The sequence below is a fragment of the Narcine bancroftii genome, chromosome 4, assembly GCF_036971445.1.
Source record: "Narcine bancroftii isolate sNarBan1 chromosome 4, sNarBan1.hap1, whole genome shotgun sequence".
NCBI classification, from domain to species: Eukaryota; Metazoa; Chordata; class Chondrichthyes; order Torpediniformes; family Narcinidae; genus Narcine; species Narcine bancroftii.
This window is the reverse complement of record NC_091472.1, coordinates 4,176,081-4,193,988: the sequence shown is the minus strand read 5'-3', so window position 1 is coordinate 4,193,988 and position 17,908 is coordinate 4,176,081. Positions and strand designations below refer to the sequence as shown.

Genomic DNA, 17,908 nt, shown 5'->3' with positions numbered 1-17,908 from the left:
GCCATGTTGTTGTTATTTGATCAAACTTTTGTGTTAAAAAAATAGTTTGGGGCCTGTTTGCTGCAACGTTCTATAGTTAACTATTGTTTCACTCAGCCATTCTCAATGGGGACACAGCACATTTTAGTAAAGGCTTTGATTTCTTTTCACCCCAAGTAACAAATATTTTTTACATTTTAGGTAATTTTTAGTCAGTTGGAGAGAAGTACAGAGGGAAAGAGGCCTATTAACCTTGAGCAGAGTCCTGGTGGGGGTGGGGGGCCATAGCCAAATAAAAAGGTTGAGAATGGCTGGTTTAGTTCTTGTTTAACTTGTTTTCCTCTTGTTTAACACTTGCTCAACTCTTGTTGAACTTGTCTACCTGAACAACAATTTTTTTGTTTCAGAACATTTGTTTAATGAAAAAAAGTGGGGATTATGATAGACGACTTCAAGATTTGAAGATTTGCTGTAGGAAGTTTGAGAAACATTAAATTAACTTTTCTTGAATTTGGATTTCAGATTTCAGATTTATTGTCCAAGTGCATCCATGACGAGATTCCCTTCTCCTGCAGGAACAGCAGAATAACCTCTAATTAGTAGTGCAAAAAAAACCATACACAGCGTAAACATGTAAACAAGTAAAGAACTTTAAACTGATAACGAATGTAAACAAACTGACTGTGCAATACAGAGAGAACAAAAAGAAAATCAATAAAGTGCAGAAGGAAGAGTCCTTAAATCAGTCCCCGATTGAGTTTGTCGTTGAGGAGACTGATGGTGGAGGGGGAGCAGCTGTTCCCGAACCTGGTGGGTGCGAGTCTTGTGGCACCTACACCTCTTTCCTGACGGCAGCAGCGAGAACAGAGCGTGTCCTGGGTGGTGTGGATCCTTGATGATTGCTGCTGCTCTCCGAAGGCAGCGTTCCCTGTAGGGAAAATTGTAGAAATTTGCCAGGGTCTCCGGTGATGTGCCAAACCTCCACAATCTCCTGAGAAAGTAGAGGTGCTGACGTGCTTTCTTCATGATGTCATTAGTGTGCTGGGTCCAGGGAAAATCCTCCGAGATACTGACTCCCACAAATTTAAATTTGCTCACCCTCTCCACTTCTGATCCTGAATTTGTTTAAATTAAGCGAATTTATTTATTTAATTTTAAAAATAAAATGAATTTAAATAGATGAATTAAATCTGAATTCATCCTGTTTAATCCCATAATAATACCGACACTTTGTATGAGTTCAACCGACCTAAAAATGTTTTGCCGCTAATTCTTGTTTGTACTCAGCATCTGATGCCACTCATGTCAGTGTCCAACAATAGTCGGCCAGCACTGATGGGTTCCAATTGCCCCGATGTCGCTTTTCCACAGTCGCAATGTCCTGGTGAAACCTTTCACCATGTTCGTCATTGACGGCACCAAGATCAGCTGGGAAGACGTCCAAATGCGAATGCAGAAAATGAATTTTCAATAACATGTTCCACTTTATGGTTTTGTGTGCTTGAGTCGACTTAAAATATGACAGGAAATCACAAAAATAGGCTATCTCTTAAAAAATGGTACATGATGGGAGAATTCTAAAGTGATTTCATGACCAACAGCTCAAAATCCATAAAATGCATCCAAGAGTGTTCAGGAAGGAAAATCTTTGTTGTCCTGTGTTATTCAATCAGTGATCCTAGTGGGCATTGTTGCCATGGAGACTGACGTCCCATTCCATCTGATTTCCATTGATCGGCAGGCATTGAGGGGATGGGTTATGAAGGGTGTGCAGAGGTTCAGGAGAAGTCTTTGCAAGACAGCAGACGGGAAATGAACCAGCCTGAAGGAAGAATGGGTCTTTATCACAAAGTGGAGGAGATGATTATAAAATTATGAGGCCCCGGTGAGGCCTCACGTGGAGAATGTGAGCAGTTTCAGGCTCCTCATTGAAGAAAGGATGTGCTGACGTTGGAGAAGGTTCAGAGGACATTCACGAGGATGATCCCGGAAATGAAAGGGTTATCATATGAGGAGCTTTCGTCAGCTCGTGGGCCCTAATTGTTTGAATTTAGGAGAATGAGGGGGTAAATCACATTGAAACATTTTGAATGTTGAAAGGCGTGGATAGTGAAAGATTGTTTCCCACGGTGAGTGAGTCACGGACAAGAGGACATGACCTCAGAATTGAAGGGCATCCACTTAGAACAGAGATACGGAGGAATTTCTTCAGCCAGAGGGCGGTGAATCTGTGGAATTTGTTGCCACAGGCAGTTGTGGAGGCCGGCCAGAGATTGGCAGGTTCTTGATTTAGCCAGAGTATCAAAGGTTATAGGGAGGAACTCCCCTGAGTGTGGAAATGGATCAGCTCATGATTGAACGGCAGGGCAGATTGAATGGGCTGAATGGCCTATTTCTGCTCCCATGTCTTACGGTCTTACAATGCTTATTTTCCTTGATCTGTTTAAGAGTCCTGAACTGAAATGTGAATTCTGCGTCTCTTCCCACAGACGCTGCCCAACCTGCTGAGTCTTTCCAGAATTTTACTGCTCTTCGTCCAGATATCTCGCACCTGCAATGTTTCTGTTGTTTTCCAAAGACTTATTCCCATTCCTGCTCCAAAGTTTCTGGACTTAGCATATCATGGCTGGAAAGGTTCTTCAACTGGTTGCACCAGTCAGAATCGGATCAGAATTTATAGTCATGAACAAGTCATGAAATTTCCTGTTTTGTGGCAGCGTCACAGTGTAAACATTCATATAAACCACCTTCCAACGATGAATAAACCTAGTGCACAAAAAGCCAAAGTGAGGCAGTGTCTGTGGCTCATTGATCATTCAGGAATCTGATGGCAACGGGCAAGACACTGTCCTTGTGCCAATAGGTGTTCGTCTTCAGGCCCCTGTACCTTTTCCCTGATGGTAGCAGAGTGAAAAGAGCATGACCTAGGTGCTGGGGGTCCTTGAGGATAGAGGGTGCTTTCTTAAGATACTGTTTCTTGTAGATGTCCTTGATGGAGTGAAGTCTGGTGCCTGTGATGTCATAGGCCGAGTTAACAACCCTCTGCAGTTTATTCTTCTTCTGAGCGTTGGCACCTCTGTACCAGACAGTGATGCAACCGGCCAGAATGCTCTCCATAGTACACCTGTAGAAGTTTTTGAGAGTCTTCAGTGATGTACTGAATCTCCTCAGACACCTCACAAAGACTAGCCGCTGGTGAGCCTTCTTCTTGATTGCATGGACACGGGGGCTCCAGGACAGATCCTCGGAGATGTTGACACCCAGGAACTTGAGGTTCTTCACCCTTTCTGCCACTGAGCCCTCAAAGAGGACTGGTTCACATTCTCCTGACTTCCTCCTGAAGTCCACAATGATCTCCATGTTAAATCTTCCTTGGTTGGGAGTTATTTAAGAGGCTTTGAATGTCAGTCAGGGGAAACTGACCAACATCTTACCCGTGCTGTCTATTGCAATCCTTCCCCCGCCCACCCCCCACCCCCCGTATGGATTGTTGTCAGTGAACATCCCATCAGTTCATTGCTAATGGCCCTCGGTTGTGCAGATCAAAAATTTCCTGGTGTTTTAGTCTCCAATGTGCTGGCAGTTGGGAGGACAGGAGATTTCATCGGAGATGAATTGATAGGACCAGTGAATGTTGGAGATTCACGGCACCCTGACAACGCCACCAAAATCATTTACACTCCAGCAGAGCCGTGGCAATACATCACAAACTGAAGCAAGCAATTCGGCATCACTGAGGACGGACTAGTTAAGCCCAAATTTAATGATTCACGCTCTGGCCACCTCCCGCTGTTTAACTCCTCATGTTGTGAAGGTTCAGCTGCAGGATGTTGTCTGCTTTTCACCCCTCCCCTGATATTGGTCTCCTTCCACCTCCTCAGACACTGTTTGACCACCTGGGTATTTCCAGAATTCACTGTCCAACTGACCAATCCCCTCCTGACCCCTGACCAACTGACTAATCCTGTCCTGACCACTGTCCAACTGACCAATCTCCTACTGACCCTTGTGCAACAGGCTAATACTATCAAAGTCCCTGTCCAACTGACCAATCCCACACTGATCCATATCCAAATGACCAATCCCATATTGTCCCCTGTCCAAAAGACCAATCCTACCCATACTGACACCATTCCAAATGACCAATCCTGTATGACCCATGTCCAACTGACCAATCCCATACTAACCCCTGTGTAGGTTAATTGGGAGTAATTGGGTGGCGGCCTGTTACCATGCTGTATGTCTAAATTTTAAATAAACTCTATAAGATTGGTTAAACATGACCTACCTCAAACAAAGTCATGTTGATTATCCCTAATCAGTCCCTGGCTATCCAAATACTCATATATCCAATCTCTTAGAACACCTTTCAATAATTTACCTACCACTGATGTCAGGCTCCCTGGCCTATAATTTCACGGGTTACTTTTGGAGCCTGAGTAAAATATGACAGTCTGCTGTGATGGTAATAAAAACACACCGAAATGCTGGAGGATCTCAGCTGGTCTTTTCAGCGTCCATAGGAGACAAAGATATGTTGCCGACATTTCAGGCCTGAGGCCCTTCTTCAAGGAATAAGCAGAATGACCCATAAGCAGGAAATCTCAGAACGGGGAGGAATCCAGACGATCAAAAGGCGTTTCATTGGATTTGATAAGGGAAGAGGTGAGAATTTATCACGTCTGTGCGAAAGGAGTCGGGGAAGGGAGAGACTGAGCTGGGGGGAAGATGACGGGGGGACAAAAATGGGTGGGCAGGGGGTTAAACGAAAGCCAGTGAAGTTGATATTAATGCCATCCAGTTGGAGGGAGACCATTCGGAAGGTGAGGCTTTGCTCCTCCAATTTGCAGGTGGTCTCAGTCTGGCAGTGCATGAGACTTTTGGAGCCTTTCAATTCAATTCCCTGCCTGTGTCAGAGCTGGTCGATTTTGCATGGAAACGAATCATCGTCACCTTCCAGCTAAGTCCTTAACTAAACCCGTGCACACATCTGTTGCTGCAATCTGTGTTCCTGAATATAAAACTGCGATGATGTGGCTGTTTACTGCGAATATTAAATATCGGTTTCTCTAAGCGGAGTAGGATCTCTGTGTAAGCCAGTGCATTCACTCAGCTCCGTGGTTTCAAGAGATTTCAGTAATAATCAAATTCTTAACTCCCTCACTGCTGGTCGACTGGAAAGTGGTGGCTGAGGTTCCTTGGGGCAGACAGTATAGACACGCCTCTGCTTGTCCTGTCCCCTGAATGTGGACCCGATTGAAGCTGCCATCAGGTTCCCATACATCATCCTCGTCTCAGAGGTGGTCAATGGGATTGTGGATTTGTGGTGGGGATCTTCCCTGCTGAGATCTGGGATTTCAGTCACGAGACCCAGGGCTTGCTACTTCTGCACAGACGTCTCAAGGTGAGGGAAATGGTGGATATGGGAAGGATTCTGGGAGATCGCTTCGTTGAGCACCTCGGTCCACTGCCATAGCGTGGATCTCCCAGTGGCCACCCATTGCAATTCTCCATCCCTTGCTGACATGTCTGTCTATGGTCTCATGCATTGCCAGACTGGGACCACCTGTAAATTGGAGGAACATCACCTCATCTTCCAACTGGGAACCCTCCAACTGGATGGCGTTAACATTGACTTCTAGGGTTTCTATTAGAAACCCACCTCCCCCCTCCAAGCTTCTTTCCCCGCATCTTCTTTTCTCTAACTCTATCTCTCTCTTTCTTTCCTTCTCCCTCTGCCTCCTTTCACAGAGCCAACTCCTGTCCTCATCATATCTAATTAACACCTTTTATCCATATTAATCCCCTCCCATTCTTCCCATTCTATTTTCCCAGCCTCTAACACAGATGCCTGTCTCTTTTTCCACTCATACCAGAAAACTACAGAACATTACAGTACAGAAATAAGTCCATTCAGCCCATCTAGTCTATACTGAACCACTCTTCTGCTGAGTCCCACTGACCTGCACCCAGTTCATAGCCCTCCTTCCCTCTCCCTTCCATGGACCGGTCCAAATGCTTCTTAAATGTTAAAATTGATCCCGCATTCACCACTTCAGCTGGAGACTCGTCCCACATCCCCACTACTCTCTGTGTGAAGAGATTCCCCCTCATGTTCCCTCTAAACTGTTCCCATTTCACCCTTAACCCATGTCCTCTGGTTTGTGTCTCACCTACCCTCCATGGGGAAAAGCCGACCTCCATTTTCTGTTACTTCAGTTCTGCATTCACAGAACCATCTTCTTCCCCAATCAATTCTCACCTCCTGATCTTGCATCTATATCCATTTATCACCATTTGTCTGTTGGTCTGTGCTCCTGCATAGAACCATAGAACACTACAGCACACAAACAGGACCCTTTGGCCCTTCTAGTCTGTGCCGAACCATTTTTTTGCCTCATCCAACTGACATGCACCCAGTCCATAGCCCTGTGATGAATCTCTGCCAAGCTGCCTGTCTCCCCCGGCGAGCCTTGTTGTACTGACATTGGCTGTGCATTATCTCGACTGTTAAGGACACTCCCCTTGGGTATAACTGTATATGCATCTATTGTCTTTCATTATTGTACCATGAGTCCCTGCTAGTAAAAACCATAAATATTGTTTGACCGCATCGTCTTTGTCTACTTCATCAACTGGCACTACAAGCCCTCCCTACCCCTCCCATCCATGTACTTGTCCGAATTCTTCTTAAATGTTAAATTTGAGCCCACATTCACCAACTCAGCCTTGAGGAACATCAGTTACTTATCTTTACCTCTTATGGACGCTGCATTTAAAGCCCCTTCCAGCCCACGAGCCCATGACCCCCAATTTACATCCAATCACCCTACAACCTACACAGGGTCAGTACCAACTGGGGGGGGTATCCTTGGGCATTGCCCCCCACAAACATGGTGCTTCCCCCCCATACGGTCGTGGCCATCCCTGGCTGTCAGACCCGCCCCACACTCTCCCGCGTCAATAGTGTCTAGGTTGATGCACGCCAGTGACTCTCCACCTGCTCCCTGCTGTGTCACTAGTGTGTGTCAAGATCAATGCAATGAAAAGAGCGTCCTCTTGTCCTACATTGGGTGGATGGCCTCAACGACAGGTAGGCTCCTCCTTCACCGACGACAGGTCAGATCTCATCACCACACTCCACCTTGTCCCTGCCCCCCCCCCCCACTAACTCGCTAATTCCCCCTCTAACATGTTCTGGTGCAGACCCTGAACCCCCAGAATGTTTGGAATGGTGGGAGGAAACCAGAGCACCCGAGGAAAACTGGCGAGGACACAGAAATGCCTGACAGACAGCAGGGGGGATTCGAACCATCGCTGACGCTGTGAAGGTGTTGCCCTAACCGCTAATCCTCTTTGGGTTCCCTTTAACTCGGTACACCAGTATCCTCGCTAACTGCAGCCTGAGCATCGGGGCATCGGGCATGGGGTTGCTACATTAATCCACTGCCCTCTATGTTAACCGAGCTGCCCTTCACATCCTATGGACGCTGCGAGACTGGCCGAGTTCCTCCTGAATTTCTGCATTTTAAAGGAAATAGAATTGCCAACACCAAGTCTGTGGGCCACGATAGAATGGTCCACTCATTTTCTTCCACTGGTCTCATCTCTTAATTAAAATGCCGTGATTGTCCCTGCCTCCACCACCTCCTCTCATTCCACACACCTACCACCCTCTGTGTGAAATAAAAACCTGCCCCTCCCCCCTTCAACCTCTGCTCTCCAGTTTTAGACACCCCTCCCCAGGTGGGGTGGGGGGGAAAGATGATTCCTTGCCCCATTCCATAAGGTCAACCTCCCCCACTCTCCCAGCCTCCTCCATCATTTATTTATCGTTCATCCCAGGCTCGCACAGTAAAGACGAGATAGCGTTTCTCCAGGACCACGGAGCATATTTACATAGGTCTAAGTTGGGAAAGCAGTTAACAAGTTAAAATGTTAAGGTATTAAGACGTCTACACTGAAAGTCCATGGCGCACTATGCGCATCTGTACTGGGAGTTCAGGAGCCTGATGGCTTGGGGGAAAAAGCTGCTTCCCCCTCTGGGCACAAGGGCCTAAGTGCTGCCAGAAGGGAGAAGAGTTTAAATGCGGGATGTGTAAAGTCCTTCACATGTTTATTGCTTTCTGCCTGCAATGAATGTTGTAGACGTCCTCCATACTAGGAAGAGGTTCCCCAAAGATCTTTCCCGCTGACTCCGTTGTCCTCTGCAGGGTCTTGTGGTCCAAGGAGATTCACAGGATGCTCTCGATATTCAGAGGTTCTCAACCTTTTTCTTCCCACTCACATCCCACTTTAAGTAATTCCCAATGCCATCAGATGCTCTGTGATCAGTAAGGGATTGCTTAAGGTGGGATGTGAGTGGGAAGGGAAGGTTGAGAACCACTGCTCCAGACCTAATGGTTACTGAAATATTTTGCTTGAGAAAAATTGCCATTGGCCCATTTCCTTTGGAGTTATGAAACCATGCACATAACGAGTCAATGAGGGACGATTAAAACAGTAGTTTCCAAACTTTTTCTTTTCACCCAGATCCCACCTTAAGCAATCCCTTACTAATCACAGAGCACTAATGGCATAGGGATTACTTAATATGGTCTGTGAATGGAAAGAAAATGGTTGAGAATTTCTTTGATACATCCTCGATAGAATGACAGAGGTCCAATATTTCAGGTTAAGGTTTGAAATGTAACAAGGCAGATGCTAAAAACACACTTGTGGAGTTTCTCAGAGGCTGAAAGGAATTTTCTCAAGAATGATAGCCTTTGTGTTGTCCAATAACGTACAGTATAATTACAGGCCACACTTGATGGATGGCATAGAAAGCCAGCGAGCTGCCTGTCTTCCTGATGCACATTGTTAACCCCCTCATTGTAAAACAGCAAGATGATACAGCATTCGAGACAGGAACGTGGATTGGAAATGTTTAGACCAGTGGTTTTCAAACGTTTTATTTCCACTCGCACACCATCTACACTATCAGTGGTCTGTAATTAGTAAGGGATTGTTCAAGGTGGGAAGGGAAGGCTGAGAACCATTGCTCTAGACCCAATTGTTACTGAAATATTTTGCTTGAGAAAAATGGTCATTGGCCCATTTCCTTTGGAGTTCTGAAACCATGCACATAACAAGTCAATGAGGGACGATTAAAACAGCGGTTTTCAAACTTTTTCTTCTCACCCACATCCCACCTTAAGTAATCCCTTACTAATCACAGAGCACCAATGGTATAGGGATTACTTAAGGTGGTGTGTGAGTGGAAAGAAAAAATTTGCAAACTACCAGTTTAGAGGGACATGGGCCCAGTGCAGGCAAATGGGACTGGCTCAGGTCAGCATGGATAAGTTGGGCTGAAGGGCCTGGTTCTGCACTGGGTGACTATGGGATGTTGCTGCCAGAGGCTTGTCCTGCCGGCCCTGAAACTAGGGGGTGGTAGAGTGAGTGGAGTCAGTAAAGAAAGAAGGTGGCTGTGAGTGGGTAGGGGTGGGGAATGAGAGTTGAGAAAGGGTGGGGCAATTATTGAGAAAAAGTATGGTTAAATAAAAGCATAGAACACTACAGCAGAGAAACAGATCCTTTGGCCAATCTAGTGTGTGCTGGAATGGAGGGAGAGGAAAGAAAGAAAGAAAGAAAGTGGGGGGAAAAGTAGAGTGGGAAGGAGCAGAAAAGGGGATGGGAGGGGAGGGAAGAGGAAGGGAGAGGAGGGGAGAGGAGGGGAGAGGAGGGGAGAGGAGGGGAGAGGAGGGGGAGGGAACAAGGGGAGAGGAGAGGGGAGAGTGTAGGGGAGGGGATGAGGGGGAGTGAGGAGGGGAGGAGGAGGAGGAGAGGGGAGGAGCAGAAAAGAGAGAGGAGAGGTGAGGAGGGGAGGGGAGGAGAGGGGAGGGAAGAGGGGGAGGAGCAGAATGGAGAGAGGAGAGGGGAGGTGAAGGAAGAGAGGAGGGGAGGGGGAGGTGAAGGGGAAGGCTGGGGGAAGAGGGGAGGGGAGAAGCGGGAAAGAGGTCACATTTTCTTTAATTTTCTCCTGTGCAGGCAACCCCAGGGACCACGGTTTGAAGAACCAGGGCTACCTCCCCACATATGCTCTGATCCCTCTGCCCCTGGTGAAGTTTGAGCCAAGATCTTCTCTCAGAGCTGACTCTCCCAGTGCAGTTCAGAGAGGTGTGACTTTTTTTTCTTTTTAAAATAATTTTATTGATTTCAACAAGAATAAATTTGTCCAGACCAATTATGGAAAAAAGAAAGATTAAGAAAGGCAGAGAATAATCCTACATGTGAATTCCAAAAGGACAGCCATAATAATAGACGGACAGAATAAATCTTCCAAACCCCCGACCCTACACAAGGTTGAAAATTGATGTAAATGAAACAACGTAGCTCCCTCTGAAGTGGGACGACACAGGGCCAAAGTTCCATATTAACACTGAACCGAGAAATTATGGTAACAGGATCCATGACATTTGGAATCTAATGTTTGAATCATTAATTGTGCATCTAATTTTTTCTAAATTTAAACAGGACATTACGTCCCTGAGCCGTTGTGCATGAATAGGTGGGGTATGATCTTTCCCCTTAATCAAAATAGCACGTCTGGCCAGAAACAAAGTAAAGGATAAAATGTGACGTTTATTTTGAGGTAATGAAACATCGTCTTGTCGAGGAGTCCCAAACAGAGCAATTAAGGTATTTGCTTTTCATTTAAACTGTAAATGACCAATAATGTTTGAGAAACTTCTCTCCAATATTTTTCCAAACTGGGGCATATCCAGAACATATTTTGCAATTAAAACAATGGGGGTTTATATCTGAGAAAAACTGGAGCAGACAGTGACGAGCACACAAAGATGTTGCGTTAGTCCAAACCTTGTTGGACACCCTAAGGTTCAAATCCTGCTTCCAGGCATTCTTAATTTCAAATATTTTGTTTTAATTTTTTCAAGACTCATATAGAACATTATTACATTCATCAGATAAATAGTATTTTAAAATTACAATTCTCACCCCTCCACCCCCTCACAAATGCTAACATAAAACAGAAGGGATGTTTGAGCTGCCTTCATTAATTAGTCCCTATCCTGTTCTTTGGGGATTCAACACTATTAATCTAACTATAGTATTTAAACCTTTTCGGGGAAGTTAACTATATCCTTAAGCCAGTATGATTCAAATAAGGTTTGCCACATTTTAACAAACACGTCATATTTCTTTCTAAGATTATGTTTATCTTTCCTGGGGGCACGACTTTGCATTTCCATATTCCAGTGAGTAATGAATAGGGGTGAGTCGGACTTCCGTGTAACCGTGATACATCTCCTCGCCACCTCTAGTGCAAGCCTCATGAACTGGATTTGATATTTTGATCATTTTGTGACCAATAAACCATAAGATTGGTCAATAAACACAGTTCTGGTTCCCATTGGAAATCCACTTCTATAAATTTTGGCAAAATTTATGCCAAGTCATGCCAAAAGGATCTTACTTTCACACAGAGCCAGGTTGAATGTATAAACGTTCTGACCTCTATACCACACCTAAAACACGTCCAGAATTTCAGATTTTAAACCGTGAAATTTTTGCGGTGTAAGGTATAATTGGTGCATAAAATTGCATTGTACCAATCTATATCTGACATTAATAAATGATCTCACATTATCAGAGCACAATTTTGACCAAGATTGTTCTTGAATCCTTTTCCCTGAGTCCGTCTCCAACCTTTCCATCGATTTGTGCAAGCCCAGTTTCGGGCTATGGCCTTGCAATAGGAAATCCATCTTAGATATAAATTTACTGGTGATCCCCTTTCGAAGAGAGGAGCTTCCCTGTCACGACACATGGGCAGGGTCATGGCTGGTCCTAAACTAGCTCTTAAAAGAAGATCTGAATTGAAGATAGCAGAAGGAAGTCCTTTTTGACAAATCATATCAATTTTTTAGCTGTTCAAATTCATAAATTGTCCTTGTTCACATCCATCCTCGATACACTCGATTCCTTTATGGTGCCAAGTGTCCAGGATTTTATAAACTCATTTTGATTCAAGGGTGTTTTTGGAGACAACCCCACTTTTAGATGTATAAATTTATTAATTTGTTGCCCGATCCAAATTATGTGTTTTGAAATGGGCTTATCTCTTTTTCCAGGACAATTTGTTAATGAAATCTTCTCACCCGCCAGGTGTCATCCAATTTGAGCCCAATCCAGAATATCCCCTCCCTAAAAAAGATGCTATGAATTTCAATTGGGCAGCCAAATAATTTTTTTTAATTGGTTAATTGTAGTACACTCAATGAATAATCCCAAATAACTTTTTCCATGGAGACACTTGGCATCTTAGAATTCCATATAAATTGTCTGATATGCTTGTTTAAAAAAAAACTTGTTGGATTCTGAATGGGCAAAGATTGAAAGAAATATTGTAGTCTTGACATCACTTTCACCTTAATACAGTGGGTCTCAACCTTTTTCTTTCCACTCACATCCCACTTTAAATAATCCCTATGCCATCGGTGCTCTGTGATTAGTAAGGGATTGCTTAAGGTGGGATGTGGGAGGGAAGAAAAAGTTTGAAAATCACTGTTTTAATCATTATGTGAACGGTTTCATTACTCCAAAGGAAATGGGCCAATGACCATTTTTCTCAAGCAAAATATTTCAGTATCAATTGGGTCTAGAGCAGTGGAACATAGGAACATAGGAAGTAGGAACAGGAGTCGGCCAAAAATGGCCCATCGAGCCTGCTCCGCCATTCAATACGATCATGGCTGATCTAATTTATGACCTAATCCACCTACCTGCCTTCTCCCCATATCCCCTAATTCCTCTATCATGTAAAAATTTATCTAACCGAATTTTAAATATGTCTAATGAAGAAGCCTCAACCATTTCCCTGGATAGAGAATTCCAAACATTCACTACTCTCTGGGAAAAACTATTTTTCCTCATCTCTGTCCTAAATCTACTCCCCCGAATCTTGAGACGGTGTCCTCTTGTTTTAGTTTCCACAGCCAGCTCAAAAAAACCTTCCTGCATCTATCCTATCCATACCCTTCATAATCCTACATGTTTCTATAAGATTTCCTCTCATTCTCTGAACTCGAGCGAATACAATCCTAGACGATTTAATCTTTCATCATAAGTCAACCCCTTCATCCCAGGGATCAACCTAGTAAACCTCCTCTGGACCTTCTCCAAAGCCAGTGGTTCTCAACCTTCCCTTCCCTCTCACATTCCACCTTAAGCAATCTCTTACTAATCACAGAACACTGATGGCATCGGGATCACTTAAAGTGAGATGTGGGTGGAAAGAAAAAGGTTGAGAGCAACTGATCTAGAACATCCTGTAGCCTGTGCATTGGTGCCTACATACCAGGCAGTGATGCAATCGGTCAGAAGGCTCTCCACGATATCTTGCAACTTAGCCAGAGATATGGTCGGATTTGTCAAATATATTAATATATCTTCAGCAAATGTTGTTTTTTTTTAAAATTTTTTATTTTTCACACCATAAATCACATTAGCCATGATATACACTTTTTCTTTTTCACACATTTACAGTGACTTTTTCTCCCCCCCCCCCTCCCTCCTCCCAGGCCACCCCCCCACCCCCCCCCTCATCCATTTTAGGCAAATGTTGATGTTGAGACTGTTCAAGGCATTGGTGAGTCCAAGTTTGGAATATTGTGAGCAGTTCTGGTCTCCAAATTATAGGAAGGATATCAATAAGGTAGAGAGGGTGCAAAGAAGATTTACTAAAATGTTGCCTGGATTGCAGTACCTAGAATATAAAGAAAGATTGAGTAGATTGGGACTTTATTCATTGGAGCGTAGAAGGTTGAGGGAGAATTTGATCGAGGTATTTAAAATTATGAGGGGGATAGATAGAGTAGATGTGAATAGGCTTTTCTCCTTGAGGGTAGGTGAGATTGGAATGAGGAGTCATGAGTTAAGGGTTAGGGGCAAAAGTTTAGAAGTAACATGAGAGGGGCTTCTTCACTCAGAGAGTGGTGGCTGAGTGGAGGAGGAGGTGTTTGCAGCAGGGTCAATTTGTCATTTAAGAGAAGGTTGGATGAGTGCATGGATGTGAGGAGATGGAGGGTTATGAACAGGGAGCAGGTAGGTGGGACTAGTGGAGTTTACTTAAATCGGTGTGGACTAGAGGGACCGAGATGGCCTGTTTCCATACTGTAATTATTATTTGGTTATAGGTTAAGACTACACAAAAGAGTCTGGAAAAACAACCACCTGAAGAAACACACAAAGATAAGCGTATACAGAGCCGTTGTCATACCCACACTCCTGTTCGGCTCCAAATCTTGGGTCCTCTACCGGCATCACCTACGGCTCCTAGAACCCTTCCACCAGCGTTGTCTCCGCTCCATCCTCAACATTCATTGGAGCGACTTCATCCCTAACATCGAAGTACTCGAGATGGCAGAGACCAACAGCATCGAATCCACACTGCTGAAGATCCAACTGCGCTGGGTAGGTCACGTCTCCAGAATGGAGGACCATCGCCTTCCCAAGATCGTGTTCTATGGCGAGCTCTCCCACTGGCCACCGTGACAGAGGTGCACCAAAGAAGAGGTACAAGGACTGCCTAAAGAAATCTCTTGGTGGAAAGATCCACTCTCACCAGCGTCATATAGACCAATATCTCTGCTAAACACAGATTATAAGATAATAGCTAAACTATTAGCGAACAGATTAGCAGAACAGGTACCGAAAATGGTAAATTTAGACCAAACTGGATTTATCAAAAAAAGACGCACAACAGACAATATTTGTAAATCTATTAACTTAATTCATGCAGTAGAAGGAAATAAAGCACCGGCAGTAGCAGTTGCTTTAGACGCAGAGATGGCCTTCGACAGAGTAGAATGGAATTACTTGTTCAAAGTATTGCAAAAATTCAGTTTACCGGAGAAGTATATTAATTGGATTAAAGCATTATATAAGGGACCATTAGCGAAAGTGACAGTAAATGGACATGTATCAAAGCAATTTAACTTAAGCAGGTCAACGCGGCAGGGATGCCCACTATCACCATTATTGTTTGCGCTAGCTATAGAACCACTAGCAGAATCGATAAGAAGAGATAATAATATAAAAGGAATAAAAATAAAAGACAGGGAATATAAAATCAGTCTGTTTGCGGATGATGTGATAGTGTACTTAACAGAACCAGAACTATCAATAAAAGAACTATATAAGAAATTGAAGGAATATGGAGAAGTGTCGGGATACAAGATAAACGTAAATAAAAGTGAAGCAATGCCTATGAATAACGCGGATTTCTCAAAATTTAAGGAGGAATCTCCATTCAGATGGCAAACGCAGGCAATAAGATACCTAGGTGTGCAAATAAACAAAAATCTAGGCCAATTATATAAACTCAATTACAATCCACTAATGAAAAAATTACAGGACGATTTAGAGCATTGGAAAGAGCTACCACTAACACTGATAGGAAGGATAAACTGTATTAAAATGAACATTTTTCCAAGGATACTATACTTATTTCAGGCATTGCCAATACAACTGACAGAAAAATTCTTCAAAGAGTTAAAGAAAATAATAAGGAGATTTTTATGGAGAGGGGGGAAACCGAGGATAGCACTAGACAAATTAACAGAATGGTATAAACAAGGAGGCTTACAATTGCCAAACTTCAAAAATTATTATAGAGCCGCACAATTAAGGTACCTATCAGATTTTTATCAAACAAGGGAAAAACCAGACTGGACGAGACTAGAATTAGATAAAATAGGGGAAAAGATACCTGAACACATATTATATAAATGGGACGAAAAATTGGTACAACATAGAACTTCTCCAGTATTACACCATCTCCTCAATATATGGAAGAAGATTCATGTAGAAAGAAATAAAATAAATTACCAAATACCAAAACTAATATTGACGCAAAATAAGCTACTCCCTTTTACAATAGACAACCTTGCCTTTAGAAAATGGGAAAAAAAAGGGATTAAAAGAATAGAAAACTGTTTTTCAGGAAGTAGATTCTTATCCTTTGAACAAATGAGAGATAAGTACAATATAACTGGAGATACAGCGCTGGCATATTACCAACTGAGATCCTACTTGAAAGATAAATTAGGAAGCAACTTGAGTTTACCAGAGGGAAGTAACCTTGAATATGTGATTACAGATACAATGTTAATCAAAAGATTTATAAAAAATATGTATATTAAACTGCAAGGAAAGGAAAATGAGGAAACAAATGGTAAAACTAAACAAAAATGGGAACAAGATTTAAATATAAAGATAAAAAAGGAAACATGGGAGAAGTTATGCTCTGGAACGATGAGAAATACAATAAATACGAGGCTGCGTATGATACAATATAATTGGTTACACAGACTATACATTACACCACAAAAGTTAAATAAATGGGACCCAACAGTATCTGATAGATGTTTTCGATGTAAAAAAGAAAGGGTAACAACAATTCATGCAATCTGGACATGTGAGAGAGTAGAAAAATTTTGGGATGATCTCAATCAGATATTAAATAAAATAACAGAAAACAATATACCAAAGAATCCAGAGATCTTTCTCCTAAGTAACATAAAAAATAAAGAATTTGGAATTGACTTGGAGGATGCACAAAAAAGATTTGTTAAGATAGCCCTAGCCGTAGCAAAAAAATGTATTATGTCAACCTGGAAATTGGAAGATAATTTGAAAATACAACAATGGTATATAGAAATGAATAAATGTATTCCATTAGAAAAAATAACATATAGTTTAAGAAATAATATTGAAATATTCGAACAAGTATGGGAGCCTTACATTAAATACAATAGCGAAAACCTACCGGGAACAAACATTACCTAAGTTGATGGAAGGAGAAGAAAAGAAAAGAATGGACTCAGTAGAATTTCTGGGGTATTTTTGTTGAATGACAACATTGTCTAACTGAATTAATGCAACCTAGATTGTATACCTAAAATGGATGAGAGGGGGGGGGATGGGGGGGTGGCTTGGGAGGAGGGAGGGGGGAGGGAGAAAAAGTCACTGTAAATGTGTGGAAAAGAAAAAGTGTATATCATGGCTATTGTGATTTATGGTGTGAAAAAAAAAAAAAAAAAAAATCTCTTGGTGCCTGCCACATTGACCACCGCCAGTGGGCTGATATCATCTCAAACCGTGCATCTTGGCGCCTCACAGTTCGGCAGCCAGCAACCTCCTTTGAAGAAGACCGCAGAGCCCACCTCACTGACAAAAGACAAAGGAGGAAAACCCAACACCCAACCCCAACCAACCAATTTTCCCTTGCAACCACTGCAACCGTGTCTGCCTGTCCTGCATCGGACTTGTTAGCCACAAACGAGCCTGCAGCTGACGTGGACATTACCCCTCCATAAATCTTCATTCATGAAGCCAAGCCAAAGAAAGAAGATAGGTTAAATAAATTCACCTTATGTTGTTTCCTGTTTACTCTAAACCCCCTTAAGTTCGGATCCTGTTAAACAAATTCTCCTAGTGGTTCTATTCCTAAATAAATAGAGCTGGAGATAATGGACATCCTTGCCTACTTGACCTACTGAGTGGGAAAACTTGAGACATCTGACCATTGGGAACAATCTGAGCTTGATGTTTTCAATAAAGTGTTTTTATCCAATTAAAAAATGATTGTCCCAATCCAAATTTCTCAATACTTTGAATTAAAAAATCCCACTCTAATCTGTCAAATGCCTTCTTGGCATCCAAAGCCATGGCCACCCTCATGTTCCCCTGGACTATGCCAAATATTTCTTGGCCGATTGTCTTTTTTCACAAAACCAGTTTGATCTGGATGTGTCAATTTTAGTAAATATTCTGCCGGTCTTTTAGCCAACGCTTTTTCTACAATTCTATAGTCCTGTCCTTGGGCCTGCGCAAAGGAGCTTTTAGGTGGAGTGCAGTGTGCACA

The 17,908-nt window shown here is 43.0% G+C and overlaps 1 long non-coding RNA gene across 1 annotated transcript; it reads left to right on the top strand.

The window, feature by feature from the left end:
* Positions 1-4,385: 4,385 nt before the first annotated feature.
* Positions 4,386-16,550, top strand: LOC138759770 (uncharacterized). Its single transcript, XR_011355075.1, has 3 exons — positions 4,386-4,644; positions 10,009-10,137; positions 14,178-16,550. It is a non-coding gene; the product is annotated as an uncharacterized lncRNA (long non-coding RNA).
* Positions 16,551-17,908: the final 1,358 nt, after the last annotated feature.